The 16,144-nt window shown below is 41.7% G+C and overlaps 1 protein-coding gene across 2 annotated transcripts in view; it reads right to left on the bottom strand.

The window, feature by feature from the left end:
• The window catches only part of BCKDHB (branched chain keto acid dehydrogenase E1 subunit beta), a 281,425-nt gene that overhangs the window by 161,240 nt on the left and 104,041 nt on the right, over positions 1–16,144 (bottom strand). The gene's annotated exons all lie outside the window — the stretch shown is intronic.

The following is a 16,144-nucleotide window of genomic DNA, read 5'->3' as shown; positions in this document are numbered from 1 at the left end:
AATTACTAAACCACACAAGAGCGCCCGACACAAGGAGCATTTTTCCTAGGTTCTTCATTGATATATTGTGTCCTTCCTTATCCCCCTCTTATAGCAAGTGTTGCCCTGGTACGATGCGTGTGGCCTCGCTTCCAGAAGTACTGTGTGCCCCCCTTCTTGGCCCCTAAAGATTAGCTTCTTGATAACCACCTCTCCAAATTCCAGGAAAGTCTTGACTGATAAGTCCACCCCTCCGATGTACCTATTATAGTCCAGGATGCAGTCTGGTTTGTGGGTCTCTGTACTGGTACCTCGTACAGGTACATGGGTACTGGTGTGGCCATGTATTGTTGTCAATACAAGGACATCTCTCCTGTCCTTGTACTTGACACACAATATGTTGCTGCTAGAATGTGCCTTGCTCTCTCCCCTTCTGAGTGTTTGTCCAAGCAGTGTCTTAGGGAGGCCTCTCAGATTTCTTCTAGCAGTGCCACATGTCGCAGTACTTCTGGAAGCGAGGCACTTGAAGAGTGGGACGCTTGTATAAAATTATCCAGGTAGAGGTGGTAACCTTGGTGCAGCAGTGGGTGCACCAAATCCCATACAATTTTTGCATTAACTCCCAGTAAGAGGGGGCATTCTGAGGGCTGAATACTGTTGTCCTTCCCTTCATATATCCTAAATTTGTAGGTATATCCACGCCTGTTTTAATACTCCACGCCTGACGTCTACCTGCTACCTGGTCCCAGCCGAGCCTGCCTTGCTACTGTCTACATTGCCTCAGGTACCCTTTCTGGACTATAGACTCTGTACCATACCTGTTTGGCCAGCTGCCATTCCGCTACGCGGTACGGCCCAGTGGGTCCTCACCCGCTTTGTGACACAGTCTCACCATCCGACGAGTCTGTGTCGTAGGCAAGAAATGAATATGCCTCTTTGGCAGTAAATTTCTGTTGGGACATGTTTGTTATGTTGTGCTTAGACATGTGCTTAGACATGTGTAAAAGGTATTATTATTTATACAGCAAATAAAATAAAAAAGGCTTCCCTAACTAGGATCAAAAGGCTGCTTATTTCTCTGTGCACAATGCAAATAAATATATATTAATTTTGACTATGTGATTTTCTGTTTTTTTTTATATATAATCTATCTCTCACTGGTAAAATTAACCTAGCCTAAAAATTCTAGACTGTTCATGTCAAACTTACAAAATCAGCAAGGGATCAAATACTTATTTTCTTCACTGTGTATATATATATATATATATATATATATATATATATAAAATTATTTTTTTTATAGAACAAGTGGACTTCCCTGACACTAAACTTAACTAGGGCAAGGGCTGCTAACACTAATCCTAACTAGAATTTGAACTTCCCTGATGCTAAACCTAACTACGGCAACGGTCCCCTGACACTAAACCGAACTAGATTTTTCCAAGCTTCCCTGACGCCAAAACCTAACTACAATGATGGACCCCTAACGCTAAATCTAACTACGGTGACGGGTGCCTGACACTAAACCTAGCTAGATTATTTCGAGCTTCCCCGACGCTAAACCTAACTACGATGTTGGACCCCTAACGCTAGATCTAACTACGGTGAGTGATTCCTGACGCTAAATTCCCTGACGCTATACTTAACTACGCTTTTTGACGGTTCCCTGACACTAACTCTAATACTAAACTAACCAGTTAAATGGTCTAAACTAACTATTTTTTTTACATTTTAGTTTGGTTTGTTTTATATATTTTATAAAGAAAAAAATAATAAAAAAAAATAATCCCCAGGGACAAAGAAATTTGGTCCTGAAGACTAAGAAGTGGTAAGTGATAGGAGATTATTGACCAAAAACATGGGGGGGGGACACAGAAGAAGGGAACAGGAGTGGACAGTGGATGAAGTGGGAAGTGGATAGTGGATAGTGGATAGTGGATAGTGGGAAGCAGAAAAAAAAAGGGTGTTTTTGAAATTTTTCGCTGTCTCTCTTACTGCACACAACCGCTCTGAACGCCCCTCTAACTCCAACAGAGACGTTCAGGGCGGGTGCGGCAGGATGTGATGTCAGGGAGAGGCAGTTTAGACAATGATTGCCGCTATTGGTCAGTTAGTCACTGACTGACCAATAGCGGCAATCGAGGAGACGGGACCATCGCGACAGGTCCCGGCATATTGAGCTGTGATAGCCTCCTGTCCGAAACAGCAGCTGTCACAGCTCAAGTACGCGCCGGTGGAAAATGGCGATGCATTTTCCCCATGACGTACTATTCCGTCACTGGGCGCGAACAATGCGGTCAGCATGACGGAATAGTAAGTCACTGAGGGGGTTAAGTGATAACGGTAGCTCCAAATTGTGCTGAGAAAACATACCAAATGGGCAACATATGCTCACTGCTACCTTTAAAAAAAAAGTGGTTCCTACTGCCTATTAGATCACATGAGGGGCTACACATTTGTATCCATGTCTCACAATTACTGATGAATTGGTAGAGCAGTAAGGAATTTTTTGGAGAGCCATGAATGAAGTGGTGGTCTATGGTTAGTACCCAGATGTCATCAAATTAGCAGTTGAAAATCAAAAAGACCATTTAATGTTCCTGAAAAGGAGTCCTAGGTCATTGGTGTCTGCCCCAGAATAAGCTACTGTGATAGTACAAGAAAGTTTCTGTCAGGTAAGCTGTTGTGACATCACAAGTGGGTTTCAACCAGGTAAGATGTTGTGACATCACAAGTGCGTTTCAGTTGCTGTGATATCTCAACTATATTTCCATTAGTTAACTATTGTGACTCCACTACTGTGAATTCACTTCTGTTTCAGTCAAGTAAGCTGCTGTGACATCAAAACTAGGTTTCAGTCAAATGAGCTGCTGTGACATCACAAGTGTGTTTAGTCAGTTTAGGCTGCGTTCACATCTGCGTCAGGGCTCCGTTCTGACGAGATTTTCCGTCGGAACTGAGCCCTGACTGACACAAACGGAAACCAGAGTTTTCCGTTTCCATCACCATTGATTTCAATGGTGACTGATCCGGTGCCAATGTTTTCAGTTTGTCTCCGTTGTTCAGGGGTTCCGTCGTTTCCACTGAATCAATAGCGTAGTCAACTAAGTGATCTGGGGGCGCAGATGGATGTCATGGCAGCCCGGGGGCCTACTAAAAGCCCCCAGGTCTGCCTTCTGTCTGTCTCTGTGAAGCCATGTCTCCGGCACGGCTTAGCAGATCTCTGTGAAAATTACAACATAATGTAATGATCGCTGGTTCAAGTCCCCTAGGGGACTAATAAGATGTGAAAAAAAAGTTAAATACATTTTTCAGAAGTGTAAAAAAAAATACAAAAGTATTAAAAGTTAAAAAAAAAAAAAAAAAAAAAAAAAAAAACCTTTTCCCATTTCCCCTCAAGCACAATGTAAAAAATAAAAAAATAAAAATTGCTCACTGGGTCCGTAAAAGTCTGAACTACTACAATATACCATTGTTTAGCTCGCACGGTGAACGGCATAAAAAAAAAATATTAAAAAACACCCGAATCGTTGTTTTTGGTCACCTTAGCGCTAAAAAAAAAAATCTAAAAATCATATGTACCAATAAAAACTACAGAACATCCCGCAAAAAGTAAGCCCCCAAACCGCTCATCGACGGAAAAATAGAACAGTTATGGCTCTCAGAATGTGGTGAAACAGAATTTAAAAAAAAAAAAAAAAAAGAAGTTTTCGCTTTGTAAATGTAGTAAAATATAAAAAAAATATATACATTTTGTATCACCGTAATCATATTTAGATGCAGAATAAAGTTAAGTTGTCGTTTTTACCGCACAGTGAAAGCCCAAAAAACCATGGAGGAATAAAAATAAAAATCTAATTCCACCCCACAAAGAATTTTTTTGTTTCCCAGTACATTATATGGTACCTTAAATGGTGCCAATATAAATCTACAGCTCCTCCCGCAAAAAATAAACCCTCACACCATTCTATTGATGGAAAAATAAAAATGTTATGGTTCTTGGAAGGCGGGGAGTGAAAAACTAAAACGTAAAAATGAAAAATGGCTGGGTTGTTAAGGGGTTAAAGGGGCCGCTGTGCTTTTCATGGTTTACCTCGGGCTTCATTCCAGTTTGTACGTGCACACGCCGTTACATTTGTAGAGGCTGTTCGAGGTATTGCAGCGTTGTCCGATTCACGAACTCAAATCTATACAAATTGGAAATCCTGGATTACCACTTTAAGATTGCCTTTGAGAAATAGGATTGTGAACTGTGAATACCTCTGCAAATGAATATTAAGAAGATCTATTTGGCTAAAGGAGATCATCTCCATGCTTGCGTCAAAGGCAGAGCCAATGTCAATGATTCATGTATTCCTGCCCCACTACTGACTGCAGGTGAGAGCACTATCCAGGTTAAGCAAAACAACGTGCGTCACAAACGGAAGAAAACATTGTGATGCTGTCAATTTCAATTAACCGATGTTTACAAATTACATCAAATAGAGAAACTGAAATAGCAACTGAACTTCTAACACTAGCAGAAAATACAAGAAAAACAGATATATTATTTCAGAACTAAATAAACAAAAATACGTTTTTTTCTTTTCACTGGCCGTGTTGCTCCCATTTCAACCTTTATGATAATACATGGTCCTAGGTACAGAAACCAATTGTTGTACTTAAATTGTTGTTCTAATGGTACAGTATCAACCACTTCAAAATGAACATCCTAGAAGTTATTTATTTTTACTTTATCCCTGTTTTTTACTGTATTTGTAAGGCATTTCGGTTTCTCCATATCTGTACAAAACTGAAGCAATATCCATACCTCCCAACATTGGCATCCACATTCGCTGAACACTTGAAAAATTGCCCGATCCACTTCGGAACACCCACAAAACATCCCTGGAATGCCCAATTTAAGCCTCACTCACTTTCAAGCACGTATGAGGGACAATCCCGAGAAAAACGGGACGGTGGGCAGGTATGCAATATCCATAATTCCACATAGCTTCTCTCTTGGCTTGGTGCTCAGATGGGTTCTGTAGAACTCATATAAAATCCCTTATGGCATCCCCTACATATACTGTCCCACCTGGTACAACTACTGTGTGATAGCTGCGAACTAATAGAAGTCAGTATCAGTTGGGATTTCTTAACAAGCCTTTTTTAATGCCTCATTGTAGAGAGGAAATACAAAGCAGAGGCCACAAGTATAACTCGAAGCTCCTAGTCTCCGACGCAAAATCTGTAACTGCACTCTCTGCCGATCATGTACCATTTATAACACTAGTGCCTTCTTAAGTGGCAAATGGTCCTTCATGCCCCCTCAGTTACTAGAACCCTGGTGATACTACTACCTCGGCACATTCTCTATAGCTCCTCCCCCAGCAGAAGCTGGTGGACTTGACCGTGTCAATCACTAAAGTGTTAAATACATGTTAATGCATATATTGCATGGATTTTTTTTTTTTTATAAAAAGTATACACTTCATAACCACTTAATTAGGTCTTTATATTACTGGGTATTACTGGCATTAATTCAACAAGGTGCTGAAAACACTCCTTGAAGATTCTGATCCATGACATGATGGCATCAAGCTGGTACAGTACATCCCTCAGATGCCCATTTATGCTACACAATCTTCCATTCCACTACAACCCATTGGGTTAAGATCTGGTGGCTGCAGTCTACTGGAGTACGCTGACATTATGAGGATTGATGATGGTGATGATGGGTAGACAGTGGTAAGATGCACATGGTCAGCAACAATACTGACAATAGGTATACCGTGGCATTTAAACGATGCCTCACTGGTATGACACAAATCAGTGACCCAAAACGAGATTAACTTATACCGTTTACAACAAATTGTGATTCTCAAATGTGCGTGGTGCCGCTGTGATACAGATTAGGCAATGGTTTCTCAATTCTCATTATTCAGTATTGGTGACCCTGTAAGTAATGCAGCCTCAGTTTCCGGTTCTTTGCTGAGAAGTAGAACCTGATGTGGTCCTTTTTCTATCACTGTTGTAACGCAGAATCCAGCTCCTCCATTCTCTACACTGATGTATTACAGATTCCAGCTCCTCCATTCTCTACCCTGCTGTAATACAGATTCCAGCTCCTCCATTCTCTACACTGATGTAATACAGATTCCAGCTCCTCCATTCTCTGCACTGATGTAATATAGATTCCAGCTCCTCCATTCTCTACACTGATGTAATACAGATTCCAGCTCCTCCATTCTCTACACTGATGTATTACAGATTCCAGCTCCTCCATTCTCTGCACTGATGTAATACAGATTCCAGCTCCTCCATTCTCTACACTGATGTAATACAGATTCCAGCTCCTCCATTCTCTACACTGATGTAATACAGATTCCGGCTCCTCCATTCTCTACACACATGTAATACAGATTCCGGCTCCTCCATTCTCCACACTGATGTAATACAGATTCCGGCTCCTCCATTCTCTACACTGATGTAATATAGATTCCAGCTCATCCATTCTCTACACTGATGTAATATAGATTCCAGCTCGGAGCTCCATTCTCTACACCAGGGGTCTCAAACTCAGCCGGGTAAGTGGGCCACATATGGAAAAAATGTGAAGTTGACGGGCCGCATTACTTTCAAATTTGATACATAAAATATTATTGTTAATTAATTAGTTATTTGAACTACTATAACACTAATGTTACTATAATACTACATTACTATAATAATAGCGCTAGGTTTAAATTTACCGGAAATTTGCGAGATTCCTCCACGTGCTTATTTCAACAATCCACTTTTACAGTTTAAGTGTCGGTAAATGCAGTCCAGCAGCTCAGTTGGCAGCGTTTGGCAGACACACAAATGTCAAAGTTAGGCAGCCCCTTTTTAGATCGTGCCACAGAGCCCTCTATAGATGCCGCCACAGTGCCCTCTGCAGATGCCGCCACAGTGCCCTCTGCAGATGCCGCCACAGTGCCCTCTGCAGATGCCGCCACAGTGCCCTCTGCAGATGCCACCAGTGCCCTCTGCAGATGCCGCCACAGTGCCCTCTGTAGATAATGCCACACACACCCCTTGTAAATAGTGCCACTGACATCCCCAGTAGATCGCTCCATTGGGGCTCCCTCTAGGAGTGGAATCCCCAACCAGAGCGTTGCCGACGCTTTGGCCAGGGATTCCTCTGCTGGAGGAGCCACTGATGTCACGGTTCATACACAGTGACGTGAGGGGATCCTTCTGGACCGGAATGTGATGTCAGGGGCAACCCCAGAGCGGAGCACTAGTATAGGCCCTACTCCGGAACTCTGGGGAAGCAACTGACATCAGTGTCCATATATGGAGAGTTATGTCAGGGGCTTGCCCAGAACTGGAGTGCCGGAACAGAGCCGCTTCTAGCACCCTGCCTGGGATTCCAGCTCTGCTCCTGACATCACTGTTCATATATGGACAGAGATGTCAGGGGCAACCCCAGAGCTGGAGTCCCGGGCAGAGCGCTAGTAACGCTACTACTGGGACTCCAGCTGTTCTCCTGACATCACTGTCCAGTCCTGGGGTATCCCTAGACATCACTGTCAATATGTGGACAGCGATGTCAGGGGATTCCAGAGTCCCGGAGCAGAGCCTATGCTAGCGCTCTGCCCGAGACTCCGCTCTGGGGAAGACCCAGACATCGCGTGTCCATTCATGGACAGCGATGTCAGGGTATTCCACAGAGTCCCGGAGCAGAGCCTATGCTAGCGTCTCTGCCCGGGACTCCGCTCTGGGGAAGACCCTGACAAAACTGTCCATATATGGACAGCGATGTCTGGGATTCCCACAGATTCCCGGAGCAGAGCCAATGCTAGCACTCTGCTTGGGACTCCGCTCTGGGGAAGACCCGGACATCGTGTGTCCATTCATGGACAGCGATGTCAGGGATTTCACAGAGTACCGGAGCAGAGCCTATACTAGCAGCTCTGTGTCCCGCGGGCCGCAGATGACAGCCTCAGGGGACGCGTGCTTTAGACCCCTGCTCTAAACTGATGTAATACAGATTCCAGCTCCTCCATTCTCTACACTGATGTAATATAGACTCTAGCTTTCTCATTGACAAGGTGTTTTTACATACAGAACTGGCACTCAACGGATGTTTGTTGTTTTGCACTCCATTTGGTGAAAATTCTCAACCCCGTTTGTGTGAAAACGCCAGGACATCAGCATTTTCGGAGATAAATAGATACAAAAAACCATTACACAAGCAAGGTCACTCAGATCTCATTCTGGTGTTCACTTTAAACAATTAAACCACTTGTCCAAGTTGGTCTTCATGATTTTATACAATGGGTTACTCCAATTTGATTGGCTGATTAGATATTTATATTGACAAACAAGTGCAACAAGTAAACAAGCTAAATAGCGTGAAAAGTTATATGACACTGAATTACAAGTAGCAATGTACGAATAGATGATTTGCCATCCAAAACACATTTTTACTATAATTAAATTGACGTGTACAGAGCGGATTTTCTTTACTGTAACAGGAAAGCGACATACTTTATTAAACACCGTGTATGAAACAATCTTGTTTTATCTGGCACTGTCAATGGCTGAACCACTGCTATCTACTACACAACATTCTGGACTTAAGCTTACACAATATTTATCTACAGTAAATAAAAGCGCATATCGTTGCCAGTTCTGTCTGTCCTGTCCATTGTATGGGCCAATGCTAACGGCTAATCCATCAAAACATCCGCCATCAAGTTCAACAGGAAACAGTCAGGTCAGGATATGTTTCTGTGAAATTTGTACATTCTAAGTACAGAAAAGATTATAAAAGGATTTGGGCATACAAATCATTATTTTAATTTTTTTTAAATATATAGGTCTACCAAAAAGTCATTTATAGGTGAATGCCACACCATTTACAAAGTAGAAAAATATTATTTCTTTAAAACTCCTTTGGCTGCATGCAACCAAGTGGAATGATGGAGAAAGCTAACCTGGTAAAACTAATGATCAATATGAATAAATCCCTGAGACTTTAACCCTTTAGTGACCAACCTTTTTTTAAGCCTTAATTATTTTTGTGTAGCGTTTTGTATTTTTTTTTCATAATAAAGCATTTTGTAAGAGGAAAAAGTGGGTTTTTATTTAATTTTTTTTTACTTGGGTATTTTTCATTTATTAGTAACTTTATTGAAAGGGTAACATATCATAGTGACAAGTCAGAAGTTTTGATTGGTCGGGGTCCAAGCACTGAGACCCCCACTGAACGCTAAAACAAAGTGGTAGAAGCGCTCGGGTGAGCGCTAAGCAGCTTAGTTTCTAAACGGCTTTTCTCGGAAAGCCGATGGAACGGTGTGCGGGCCCATAGATTTTTTTATTGAGTCTGTACACCATTACATTGGCCTTCCAAGAAAAGCCGATCATAAACCAAACGTCCCATGCACCTCTGCTGCTTCATTTTAGTGATCGTGGGGGACCCAGTGCTCGGACCCCCACCGATCAAAACTTCTGACATGTCAGAAGTTGTCTGAAAGTTTAGTTATCTTTTAAACTATTTTTTACACTTTTTTTTGTTCCACTATTGGACTTTAATATGCGATTGTTTGATCGATTTCATAATATACTGCAATACTTCAGTGTATTATGCCTATCAGTGTAAAATTGACAAGTATTCTATTAGATCCTGCATACACTGGTGACAGACCTGGGGGCCATCGTTAGCAAGTTCATCTAGATCAACTAGGGTCGTGTATAGGATGTGGATGAAAGGAAGGAGGGGGTGGGGAATAAATCTTACAAATTCTATTGGACATATTCAGTTAAAGGGGAGTTCAGATAAATTGCAAAGGGTCAAATATGTGGTGAAAATCCGCAGCAAATTTGCAACAAAATAGGCATGTTGCAAGTTTTCAAATCCACAGAGGCAAAACCTACTACAATAATCGGGTTCCTAAAACCCCAATCACATGTATTTCAAAAATACATAAAATCGACCACGTCTGAACCAAGCCTTTGCATTTTTTGTTTTGTTTAAACAAATAAAAGTAAGCCTTTCTTGACGCGATCAGGAACAGATTTTCGCAAAAAAAAAAAAGTTGAGGGAACTGAACCTTTTTTCTCCAGCCTGACATTGGCCATTTATAAATTTGTGCAAATTTATAATGCTTATGAGCATTTTTTATAAAATTTAGAAACTAGATAAAGGGACATAGAACATAAAATAAAATATGGCTGCCCCACCAAGTTCGCACATTTTCCAATGGATTTGTTAATTTTATTCATTTATTAATTTTAGTTTCATCCCTTGCCTTTAAGTCAACGCGGCACAACGTCATGGCTTCCATTTATAATACACTTACTCTCGAGATCACGCTTGCCATCATTAAAGAGGCTCTGTCACCAGATTATAACTATCTCCTACATAATCTAATTGGCGCTGTAATGTAGATAACATCAGTGGTTTTTATTTTGAAAAACGATCATTTTTTTAGCAAGTTATGACCTAGTTTAGATTTATGCTAATGAGTTTCTCAATGGACAACTGGGCGTTTTTTTACTTTTTACCAACTGGGCGTTGTACAGAGGAGTGTATGAGGCTGACCAATCAGTGTCTAATCAGTGTCCAACACTTCTCATTGTTCCAGCCCAGCATGATCCACAGCACAGTGAGATTGTGCAGTGAAACAAGCTGGGCTGGAACAATGAGAAGCGTAGGACACCGATTGGTCAGCCTCATACACTTCTCTGTACAACGCCCAGCTGGTAAAAAGTAAAAACACGCCCAGTCATCCATTGAGAAACTCATTAGCATAAATCTAAACTAGCTCATAACTTGCTCAAAAATGATAGTTTTTCAAAATAAAAACCACTGCTGTTATCTACATTACAGCGCCGATCAGATTATGTAGGAGATAGGACACTTATAATGTGGTGACAGAGCCTCTTTAAGTTCCACACAAACGTTACCGAAGTGTCAGGATTCTGAATAGACATCCTGTCTTGGCTGGAAGCGATGTCTATTCACTCTCAAGACACTTCAGTAACGTTAATGTCTGAGTATGTGACTGCACATCGTGATCTAGCAAGATCACTATGTGTTGAGTCCATGAACGGAGAGAAGTGTATGACGCTGATTTGATCAAGTGGGCGTTGTACAGAGAAGTGTATGACGCTGACCAAAGCTAAAAAACACCCAGTTAGGCATTAAGAAAGTCATTAGCATAAATCTAAAATAGGTCATAACTCCGTAAAAATGTATCCTTTTTCTAAATAAAAAAAAACACTGCTGTTATCTACATTACAGCGCCGATCACATTATGTAGGAGATAGGCCACTTATGTGGTGACAGAGCCTCTTTAAATAGGGTCTCAGCAAATTTAGGAAACTAGAAAAATGTAGGAACGATGGATAAAGTAGATTTTCCATTTCACACGTCAAATGATCAGGGTTTATTTGGAAAGGAGGGTTTATATGAATAGTTCAATTACCACTATTTTGGTAACAAATGTATGTAGTCAGCACAGAAGGTACAGCATTTTCTGAATTTTCTATATTTCACACAAACTACACAATTTAAAAATGGCCTAGACTACAGGTATAAATGATGGAAAACAAATATCAGTAGAGCAGACATTCACACAGGGTCGCAGTTTTAACATGTCTACTCCAGACAACTGGAAAATCACTTTTTAACCTTCCATTGGCAGTGTCAGAAATGTGGTAATGTACTGACCCTTTAAAAGACTTCGTTATATAATTGCCCTTTCATGAGAGCAACACAAATCAGAATAGACTTTTTTTTTCTTCATGAAAAGAGAGTCGGAGTACTTTTATACCAGTTTCCCACATTCATCATTATATCCCCTCTGATATATGTACCAAATAATATAAAAGATCACTTTTCACTCTGAGCTTCAGGGACATGAATGCACCCTCATCCTTCTGGTACGTTGCATCAGGAACATATCGGTTGCAGATGTGTGAAAAGGGATGGATGGATAGATATTTATGCATACAACTTCAATAATCATATACAATTTCACAAGACCAGAAGCCGAAGACCGTTTTATTCAGAAGAATTTCCGAATTGGTTCTCCCTGCTCAGAGTAGAAGGTTCTACAGTATACTTTTAGGAGTTACATATACAGTAATACGACATCTAATAATATCATTGGTGCTAGATGAAAAGAAATTTACTGTATTATTTACAGATCGAAAGAAATGGACAGCATCTCTATTACTTGAACTAAGGAAAAAAAAAATACAGTGGAAAATAAAAGCAGAATTTTATCAAAGCAGCATCCAAACATTCAATATATACAATGCTGGAATAAAAGTTTTTGTTTTTTTTTTTGTAATAATGTTTCAGTATAACGTTGGTTAAATAAAAGCAATAGAAAATTGATGGTCTATCCTCGGGATAGGCCATAAATAACTAATCAGTTAAAATCCGACTCTCGGCGCCCCCCGTCGGTCAGTTGTTTTGAAGGGACTTCCCCTTAATTCCCTTTACTACTCAACACTGTAGCGAAGGTTCACATTATTACAACCTTCTCCAATTCTCTTTAAACATTATTTTCCATAAACTCTTAATAACAATAGTTAATAAATTCATGCAACACAAAGTTCTAATTGTGGAAAGGTCACTATAACCCTTATTTATCTAATGTGTAACCACTTCACACAATAAATTACCCGTCTAACGACTTGTAAAATAATGTAATAAAAAAGGTGTCATATGTTATAGGGTAAAACACAGTTGAACAATAAGTCTAAAAATAAAAGGCAGGCCGCTTTGTGATTCAATGTTTGTTTTATTTTACATTTGCTCTAAAAACTATATCACATACATTTGCCATAGACAGCATACAGTAGTAATAAAGTATATCGTACACAAATGTGTAATAGGTGTGGGACCCTCACCTATTGGGAGAATGGGGGACACGTGGCCATCCCTAATTCACCAATTCATAGTGGCCACAGTCACCATAGAGAAGCACTCAGCTCTTTCCAAAACTCTCCATTGCAGTCTATAGGGAGCATTGAAATCGGGGAACAGAGGTCATGGCTCCCCCGTTCTCCCGAAAAAATAAGTGTAACACACATAATAAATGTGGTGCATCTCATGGCACAATTTGTGGCAGATTTCTGATGCATGTTGCTTAGTAAATCACTCCCACCATTTTTAATGTCTGTAGATTTGCTTTGCTATTACATTATACAGTATATGATACATATACAGTACTGTGCAAAGGTTATTGGCAGTTGTGGAAAAAGGCTGCAAAGTAAGAATGCTTTCAAAAATCGAAGTGTTAATTTGTTTTATCTATTAATTATTAAAATGCAAAGTGAATGAACAGAAGTGAAATTTAAATCAAAACAGATATTTGGTGTGACGACCCTTTGCCTTCAAAAACAGCATCAATTCTGCTAGGTACACTTGCACAAAGTTTCTGAAGGCACTCGGCATGGATGTTGTTCCAAACATCTTGGAGAACGGACAGATCGTGTGTGGATGTAGGCTTCCTCAAATCCTTCTGTCTCTTCATGTCATCCCAGACAGACTCGATGATGTTGAGATTAGGGCTCTGTGGGGGCCATATCATCACTTCCAGGACTCCTGGTTCTTCTTTACGCTGAAGATAGTTTTTAATGACATTGGCTGTATGTTTGGGGTCGTTGTCCTGCTGCAGAATAAATTTTGAGCCAATTAAATGCCTCCCTGATGGTATTTCATGATGGATAAGTATCTGCCTGTATTTCTTAGCATTGACGACACCATTAATCCTGACCAAATCCCCAACTCCATTTGCTGAAATGCAGCCTGAAACTTCCAAGAAACCTCTACCATGCCTCACTGCTGCCTATAAACACTCATTATTATACCACTCTCCAGCCCTTCGGCAAACAAACTGGCTTCTGTTACAACCAAATATTTCAAATTTTGACTCATTAGTCCAGAGAACCAGTAGACATTTTTCTGCATTCCAGTTCTGATGTTTTCATGCATAGTTTATTCCCTTGGCCTGGTTTCCACATCGAAGGTATGGCATTTTGGCCGCATTTCTTCCAGGAAGACCATATTCTCAGCGGAACGAAAGTGGTGCTCAAACTGGAATCGGGCGAAGAACAGCGACCACCTGGCTTGACGAGGATTTAACAGTTGAGCAGACTGGAGATAGGCAAGATTCTTGTGATCGGTAAAGAGGAAGATAGGATGTATGGTGCCCCCCACCAAATGTCTCCATTCCTCCAAGGCCAATTTGATGGTCAGTAACTCCCGATCTCCAATGGAGTAATTGCTCTCAGTGGGCGAAAAAAGTCTCGGGTAGTAGCCACACACCACTGCCTACCCCTAGGAGTATCTCTGGAACAGATGTGCCCCTGCACCAACAGAGGAAGTGTTAACCACCAAAGAGAACTGTCGGGATATGTCCGGATGATGGAGAATCGAGGCTGAAGTGAAGGCACTCTTGTGGCTGTTAAATGCGGAATCTGCCTCTGGGGTCCACACTTTAGCGTTCACACCCTTCTTAGTAAGTGCAAAAATAGGAGAAGTCAGCGACGAGAAGTTTGGGATAAACTGCCGGTAGAAATTTGCGAATCCCAGAAATCGCTGTATGGCCGAAGGCCCGGACGACGTGGCCACTCTAAGATGGTCTTCACCTTCTCTGGATCCATTTTGAGACCTCGATTGGAGACAATGTAGCCCAGAAAAGGCAGAGAATTTTTCTCAAAGATGCATTTCTCTAGTTTAGCACATAGATGATTCTCCCTTAGCCGCAACAGTACTTGACGAACATGCTACTTATGCGTTGTTGGATCTGGTGAGTAGATCAGGATGTCATCCAAATACAGCACCACGCAGACAGAGGAGATCCTGGAAGATGTCATTCATGAATCCCTGGAATACTGCTGAAGCATTACACAGACCAAAAGGGCATCACAGTTAACTCGTAGTGTCCATCTCGGGTGTTGAATGCGCTCTTCCACTCGTCACCCTGATGAATCCAGACAAGGGTGTAAGCCCCACGGAAGTCCAGCTTAGTAAAAATCTTGGCTCCACGTATGCGATCAAAGAGCTCCAAGATTAGCGGCAAGGGATACTTGTTCTTGATCGTGGTCTGGTTAAGACCACGGTAATAGATACAGGGTCGAACAGATCCTTCTTTTTTCTTTATGAAAAACAACCTGTCTCCGGCCGGAGAAGTAGACTTCCGAATGAACCCCCTCTCAAGTTTCTCCTTTACATAAGCCGACATGGCCTGGGTCTATGGCAAGGAGAGAGGATATACCCGTCCACGAGGGGGTGAGACGTTCGGAAGCAAGTTCAATTGGGCAATCGTAAGATCGGTGAGGAGGAAGAACCTCAGCTTCCTTTTTGCTGAAGATGTCCGCGAAACCAGCATAATGTAAAGGTAGTCCAGAGAGTGACTGAGGCAGAGAAGGCTGGATATGACGAACCTGTGGCAGGCAGCGGTGAAGAAACTTGGGGCCCCATTGGAGGACCTCTCCGGAGTTCCAGTCAAGAAACGGAGCATGTAAACAAAGCCAAGGCAGGCCCAGCAAAATAGGATTGACAGCTTTAGACGGGACAAAGAAGACAATTTATTCCACATGGAGGATTCCTACTTGAAGTCTCAGCGGTTTAGTCCTAAACAATATAGGATTGGGCAGAGGTTGCCCATTCACCGAGGCAACAGCCAGAGGTCTTTCTAGAGGAACCGTTAGCAATTGGAGATGGTCTACTAGATCCTGTTGAATGAAGTTGGCTGTGGATCCGGAATCCAGGCACACAGAGACATTATGCATTTTTTCATAACAAACAAAATGTCACAGCAATAGACAGTTTGGGAGAGGATTTGGCTATCTGCATCGTTCCACCTAGAGTTTTCTCTCCAACCAACCCTAGGCGCTGGAGTTTCCCGGCTTCTAAGGACATTGACGCACAAAATGGCCTCTGAGGTCGCAATACAAAGTCCAGACGTGCGTCTACGCGTTTTCTCCTGAACATACAATTTGTGTCAGCCCACTTGCATCGTTTCCTCAGGTGGAACAACAGTAGGGCTAACAGGGGGTCGCTAAAACTTGGGTGCCAGTTTAGGGGATTTTTTGTCTCGACGAGCCTCCTGGACCGGTTCCTGGATTCTCATGTCAATCCGGGTTGCTAACAAAATGAGCGCATCCATGGAAG

This window comes from Rhinoderma darwinii, chromosome 4 (genome assembly GCF_050947455.1).
Source record: "Rhinoderma darwinii isolate aRhiDar2 chromosome 4, aRhiDar2.hap1, whole genome shotgun sequence".
NCBI classification, from domain to species: domain Eukaryota; kingdom Metazoa; phylum Chordata; class Amphibia; order Anura; family Rhinodermatidae; genus Rhinoderma; species Rhinoderma darwinii.
Note: the sequence above shows the minus strand (reverse complement) of the source record. Positions and strands in the feature narration are given on the sequence as shown.